Raw genomic sequence first — 7,400 nt, 5'->3', positions numbered from 1 at the left:
GCTGAGAGAAGGTGGCCCGGTCCAGCTGCACACCAACCAGCATCCCTCGGAGTTATGAGCTCCCATGAGCCACAGGCACTCTCCATGGAACGGGTAGGAATGTGCGGGGCAGGGGGACTTGGAGCAACAGGAAATTCAAGGGACCATCCCATGCACCACTCGAGAGAACAGCCGGTCACCACGGCCTCGACCTCCGGGCAGGGCTCACTTCCTCCCAAGAAGCAGCGGGGGCTCAGCCAACCAGCACTGACAAAGGTCAGCCTCGCTTCACGTACATCCCAAACACGCATCCTGCCCACCCATCGAGGGGCTCCTGGCACCGCACTGCCGGTGACCTGGCAGAGAAGGTCGTGGGTGGGGGGCAGCCCCCCGGACGCTGCTCCTGGAGGTCAGCCTGGCAGCCTGCGGCCCAGCCTGCTGCAAGCCCATTTCAGACCATGACGCGCCTCCCGCCTGGCTGGGAGGGGATGCTGGTGGGGAGAGGGCAGGCTCAGCCAGCGGCACGCTGGAGACAGCCAAGAAGCTTTTTGTTTTGTTTTTTTTTTCGATTTGTTTTTTTTTTTTTTTCGATTTATATCCTGCCTTTTTCCTACAAAGGGCTCAAGGCAGCTTACATCCTCCTCCTCCTCCTCCTCCATTCTCCTGTGAGGTAGGTTGGGCTTAGAGTCTGTGACTGGCCCAAAGTCACCCAGTTGGCTCCATGGCTGAGCGGGGACTAGAACCCAGATTGCCTGAGTCCCAGTCCCATGCTCTTAACCACTACACCACACTGGCTTTGCGCTCCTGAGAAGAGCGTCTGGAAAGTGCTGGGACGTGGTGGCCCTGAGCGCTGCCTCGGCGCCACACAGGTTGCAGTTCGGGGGCTGAGACCTGGCCTTCTGCAGCAGCCGGCTCTGGCAGTGGCATCTCTCCAAATCTTGGTCGTTGCCAGGAAAGCACCAGGCAGCCCTGCTGGCCCCACAAACAGCTATAAAGGAGACGCTTGAGTGGGGAGAACACAGTGCGTGAGCCGTGGCCCTGCAGCCTCGGGCCAGAGAGGGAGAGCTGGGGCACCCGGTGACAAAGGAGCCCCTAGCCAGAGTGGCTGGCGGAGCGGAGACACCAGCGGACACGGTCGTCCCTGGACACAAGTTGCCCAGGAAAGGCAGGGGAGGGCGTGCTGCCCTCTAAGCTAAGGACGCACAGAGTCCAGCAAAATGGACGCTCTGAAATGTGAAGACTCTGCCTCCAAGGGGGGAACCTCCTGGCTCCAAAACCCGCTTAGGTACGGGTACATGCTCCCGTCCCAACCACAGGGATGCTCAGGGTGACCCTGCGGAGGGAGATGAAATCAGGAGGCCTCCAACAAAGGCAGGGCTGCAACGACCCACATTTGGACTGGATAAATGCATGTGCCACTTCCGACGGGCAGGTACATTTCTCCCTGTCCTAAACGACTGTGCCCTCAAGCAGCTGGCCATGGAACCAGCCAGAGGGGAGGCAGTCCTTGATTTGGGCCGACGGGGGACTGCCCAGGACATAGAACAGATTGTAAAAGCTGCTGAGCCATTAGGTGACGGTGGCCGGGCTGGTCTCACATTTAATATACAGTCAGGCACAAGACTGCCAAAGAGGCCGGACACAGCTCCGCTTGACTTTTCAAGAGGAAACTTCTCAAAATTGAGGGGAAAGAAGAAGCTGAAGGGAAATCAAGAAGTTTACATCTCTTCAAAACACTTGGAAACTGCTCAAAACCATGATAATGGAGGCACAGAGCACATGCCTGCCACAAGTAAGACTTGGCAGCACCAAGCCCAGGAAATCACCAGCGGGGCGTCAAGGAAGCCATTAGAGAGAAGAAATCTTCCTTCAGTAAATGGAAGCCTTGCCCAAATTAAAAGGACGGATAGGACCACAAGCAGGCACAAGGGTGATGGAAACACAGAACACAGCAAGTCAGAAGGGGCCTCCTGGGCCATCTAGTCTGACCCCCAGCACAAACTGGCTCTGCCCATGTAATTTATTTATTTAAAACTTTTGTATGCCATCCCTTATGCCTTGGCATAGTGTCCATTCTTTCCTGGAACACCTGGACTGATGGGGATCACACCACCTTCACCACCACAACCCCATAAAACCCAGTTCCTTAGCTTTGCCCCAGTGGATCATATCCTTCCATCCACCACAGGGAAGAACAGGTCATGCCTATCATGGTTTTGACCTCTTGACACCCCTTCACATACCTGCAAATCACTGTAAGATCCCCTCAGAGCCTCCTCTTCTTCAAGCTGAAAAGCCCCAGCTCCCTCACATGCCATCCCTCCCAGCCCGGCTACCATTCTTGTGACCCTGCACAAAACTGATTCCAACCTAGCGATCTCTCTCCCATCATGTGGAGCCCAGCACTGGCCGCAGTGCTCCAGCTGCGGGCGTCCCAGAATCATGTAGAGGAGTATCAACACCCCCCTAGATCTGGGAGCCAAGGACGGCTCTCTCTCTCTTAACTGCCACGTCACATGGCTGGTGCATGTTTAGCCTGCTGTTGACCAGCACCCCAAGATCCCTTTCACAAGTGCCGCTCCCCAGCCACTTGTCCCCCATCCTGTGCCTATGGCACTTATTCCGATTCCCAACTGCAAGACCTTGCACTGATCTGTACTGAACGCCACCCTGCTCTCCCCCGCCCACCTCCAGGCTGTCCAGATCTCTTTCGGATCTGCAGTGACTGCTCCTCTGCTGTGGCCACCACCCCCACTTCGGCACTGTCTGCAAATTGGGTCAGAAAAGCAGAGAAGCAAAGAAACACTTGGACCAGCATATCGCTAACATCCTCAAGGCCAACAATAAAGAATTCTTTCAATACATCCAAAGAAAGCAGCTAAGGAAGCAGTTGAGTCATTAGACGATAATGGAATTAAAGGAGCACTAAGCAGGGGACAGGAGGCTGGGGAGAAGCGAGAAGCCAGTGGATTATTTCCAAGCGATCCACAGCAGAGGGTGGGGAGCAGATGCCTGTCCCTGCGCTTATGCGTGCCGGAAGGGAGTCTGAGGAGTCAAGGCCGAGAGCGGTGGCCCAAGGCGGCTCTCCAAGTCAGCAAGTCGCCCGGCCCACGGTGCCACCCGCCCTAGACTCGCCGAAGAACTCGAGCGTGAAATGCTGGCCTTCTCACCAAAATACTGAACAAGTGCCTAAAATCAGCCCTTGTCCCAGAGAACTGCCGATGGGACACCGGTTTTTCAAAAGGGATCGGGGGGGGGGGGTCCGGGCAATTACAGGCCAGTTAGTTCAACCTCTGTTCAGGGTAAACGGCTTGAAGGCCTCGTTAAAGATAGAATCAGCAAGCACACATATGGGCAGGCGCTGCTGGAAAAAACCAGCACGACTTTCTCACGAACCCCCTGGAGTTCTCTGAGCGTGTCACTGAGCATGCAGACAGGCAGATCCAGGAGACAGTGTTTCCCTGGCCTTCCAAAAGGCTTTTGCCAAAGACTCTCACCAAAGGTTCCCGAGCAAACTAAGCAGTCATGGAATGAAAGGGAGGGGTCCTCTCATGGATCACTCACTGGTTAAAGAACAGAAAACAGGTGGCCGGGATGCATGGCGACTTCTCTTAGGGGAGAGAGGCCACCAATGGAATCCCAGAGTTCCGGCTTGGAGCCAGTGCTTTCCGACCTATTTCTAAACAACATGGAATTAGGACTGAAGCGGCGAGGTGGCCAAGTTTGCTGATGTCACTACACTATTTAAGGTGGCTAAAACTAAAAGGGATTGTGAGGAGCTCAAAGGGATCTCTGCAAGTTGGGAGAAGGGGCATCAAAATGGCAGACACAACTCAAAATAAGCAAGTGCGATGTAGTGCATGCTGGGGCAAAACCTCCCACCTTTAAGTATATGCCGATGGGCTGTGAACTAGCAGCGACTCTGCAAGAAAGGGGCCTTGGAGCAGCGGAAGACAGGCCAAGGAAACGTCAGCCAGTGTGTGGCTGCGGTGAAGGCGGCACGCTCCACGCCGTGCGTTACCGCGGCTGCTTCCCTTGCACAGGTCTTTGGCGGAACCGCGCTTGCAATATTGTGTTCACTTCTAGTCCAAGCACCTGCAGAAGCAGCATTACTGAGTTGGAAAAAGCACCAAGAAGGGCAACAAACGTGATCCGGGGGCGGGAGCAGGTCCCCTGTGAGGCGCGGCCACGGCAACTGAGACCCTTCGGCTTAGAAATAAGGCAAGCCAAGGGAGGCATGGCTGAGGTATTGAAAATAACACATGGCGTGGAGAAAGCAGAGATATTTCTCTCCTTTACCCTTTAGACACAAGCCCAGGGCCATCCCACTGCGCTAACTGGTGGGAGGTTAAGGGCAGTCAAAGGGAAATATTTCTTCACATGGCGTATTGCTAAACTGCGGAATTTGCTGCCTTGGGTGGTGGCTGCCAAAGTGGATGGACCGATCCGTGAGGGAGGAGGCTCTCGGTGCCGAGTGCGCCTGCTCTGTGTGCCACACCGGCGGCGTGCCTGGATGCACCCGCTGCTGAGCAGCCGGGCAGGTGGAGGCCTCGCTGCAGAAATCCAGTGGGCGGCTGGCTTGCCACCACGTGCCGGGAGTGCTGCTTGCTCTCAGCCAGCAGGGCTGCTCTTCTGTTCTTAAGGATCCGGCCCCAGTTCTGAGCCTGGAGCCTCGTGCAGACGAAGCGCGCCGAGGATGCGCTGCACGAGCCCAAAGGTGGTGCGGAGGCTCACCAAATAAAGAAGTGAGGCACGCGGAGCGGCAGGCCCCCCTCACACAAGCCCCCAGGGCAGGCACTCTTCCCACACTCCTCACGAAGACACAGCTATCCCTAAATACTTTTGCCTGGTTTTATTTGTGGAAGTATTTATAGCCTGTGTTTACGACTTCTCCTCCAGATACTCAAGGCAATTAACAAACTCCCAGGCCCTGGCGAGAGCGGCCAGCTGAGGAGTCCAGCCATCTCCCGGGTCCCTCTGCCTCCCCCCGCCCCCAAATCCCGGACCTGCTGCACACTTGGCCTTCACACAGCTTGCCCTGGGCCAAGAGGCCCGTCTGTTTCTGAGCTGGGCAGGAGGGGCGAGAACAAAGTGCAATGCCGGCCTTCCCGCACCACCTCTACCGACCGAAGGGACAGGGCAGCTCTGGCAGACGCACATCCGCCCAGTCTGGCAGGAGGCCTCTGCAGGCAGACCCACGGACTGGCCAGCCGCAGCTTTCTGCCCTGTGCGGGCCGGTCCCAGCCCTCACAAGCAAGCGGCAGATTCCAGCGGCAAGAGGGAACTGTGCGAAGCAGGCCCCAGGCCCCCCCCCCCCCCGCGGGCTGAGGAGTAAACAGGGACTGCTACCAAATATGGAATTTGCAGCCAGCCGCAGTCCAGGCCCTGCAGCCTCCTCCAGCCAACAGAAAGCCAAAGAAACGGGAAGAGGCTGTGCGTGGGAGACGCTGAAGCTGCCATGGTGCCGCGGGCTGGGACCGGCTAGGGCGCAAGAACGCTTATCAAGTGCACGGGACGCGTGCAAATCGCCTTTCAACAGGAAACAGGAACCCCAGGCAATCGCCGCCCTGCCTGCACCCACATTAGCACTCAAAAACGGGTCGACGGGCAAGTCCCACGGGCTCCCTGCCCTGCCGGGGATGAGCGGTATTCTGCTCGCTCCGGCAGTGCCCCAAAGGAGCCCCACAGCCTTGCTCCCGCCTGCCATCCCACAGGGAGCTCTTGGCCCTGCCAGCCGCAGCCGCGCTCCTGCATCCCTGGGCCAGAACCGAGGCCCCCGAGCACTCCGCTGCCTGCGCCCCGCTTGCAGGGCTGCCAAGGCTCTCCGCATGCAGTGGCTACGCATGCGCGCAATCCGTGCGCTCACGGGGACGCAAGGTCAGCTGCTCCCTGGGACGAGAGTATGGATGGACCGGGCACAAGGACTGTACCTAGAAGGGTGGAGCTGGAAAGGGCCGGGAAGGCCATTGGGCCCCAACCCCTGCCAGGCAGGAGACCCATTTACACCATCCCGCTCAGAGGGCTGCCCAGGTTCTTCTGAGTGTCGTTCGCGTGAGAGCCCAAGACCTCTCCAGGCGGCTGGTCCCGCTGCCACACTGCTCCGACCTGTGCAGATCAGGCTGCCTCCTCACAGCCGAAGCCCCATGAGTGCGGCGGCACTCTCCGGCCTCCCGCCCCAGCAGGCCAGTGCATGATGGCAGCGCCAACAGCCCCTGAAGCAGAGGCCTCCGGCTGCAGGCGGCCAGAAAGGCACAGGCAGGAGGCAGCCGGCTGGGAGCTGCTTCAGCCAGAGAACAGAGCAGGAAAGGGAAGGCTGATCCACACTCGGCCTGAAGCCAGGCTGCTGACCAGTCACGACGGCAAATCCTAGCTGTCCCCGCTGTCAGCAAACGGGACAGCAGGCGGCTGCAGTCCTCCTTCACCTGCACTGGTCGGGCAGGCAGCATTGAGAGTCTAGCTTTGCACTCTTGGAAAGCTCAGAGTGCTCCTTACACAAGCAGCACACAATCCAAAGCTGCCGGCAGATATTAGGGTTGAACCGTTTTCCTCTCCACCTATCACAAATGCAGCCATTCCAGCCGCCTCTCCCTCCCTTCCCTTCCCAAATCCCAGGCAAACAGTCACTGGTGAGTCAGGAACACCAGCCAGCCAGCCAGCCAGCCTGAAACTCTTTTCATCTCACGGACCCGGGAAGCACCCCAGATCCTGCCTCTAGGACCCAGCATGCAGATCCGCTTGGAAAAGGTCCAGCTTGCAGAAACTGGCGACCCAAACTTCACAGAATGGTAGAAAAGCAGAGCCGAGAGGCCACGGAGCGCAACTCGCACTCCAGAGGGTCTGCAGCAACCGAGTCAAGCAAGCACTATCACAACGCGCCCGAGAAACCGGGCCTCCGAAGGGGAGGGAGCTTCCCCCGCACTTCCAGCACTCAAGCCGTGAGGCACCCGGAGGACGCGGGCCGCCCCCACGGGCGCCTTTGGGGAAGCCCAGCAGAGGCCATCGACCGCCACCGAGCCACGTCGCGGAGCCCCGGTCCAAATGCCGGGCAGCGGACGGCGGCAGGCGGGCGGCCCGATGCCAGGGCAGCGAAAGCAACGGGGCGGCCCCGGCGCTGCTGTGCTCGGCCGCGCCGAAGCAGGGCCTCTGCGCCCGTCGCCGCCGTCGGGCAGCCGGAGCCGGGCAAGCGGGGCGGCCACTGACGGGCGGGGAGGCTCCGCGGCCGCAGCGAGTGACTCACTTCCTGCCGAGGGCCGCCAGGAGCGGCGACGGCGTCCCGCGGGCCGCCGCGCCCTTCCCCGGCAGCGCTCGAGGGCCCGGCCCGGCCCGCCCCACGGAGCGCGCGCAGCGCCGCCGCCCCTTCCCGGCCCGGCGTCCGCCCGAGGCGCCGATTTCGCGCAGGCGGAGGCGCACGCGCGGGGCAC

The sequence above is a fragment of the Varanus komodoensis genome, unplaced genomic scaffold (genome assembly GCF_004798865.1).
Source record: "Varanus komodoensis strain SLA01 unplaced genomic scaffold, ASM479886v1 scaffold43, whole genome shotgun sequence".
NCBI lineage: Eukaryota > Metazoa > Chordata > Lepidosauria > Squamata > Varanidae > Varanus > Varanus komodoensis.
The sequence above is the reverse complement of the archived record's forward strand: the minus strand, read 5'-3'. Positions refer to the sequence as shown.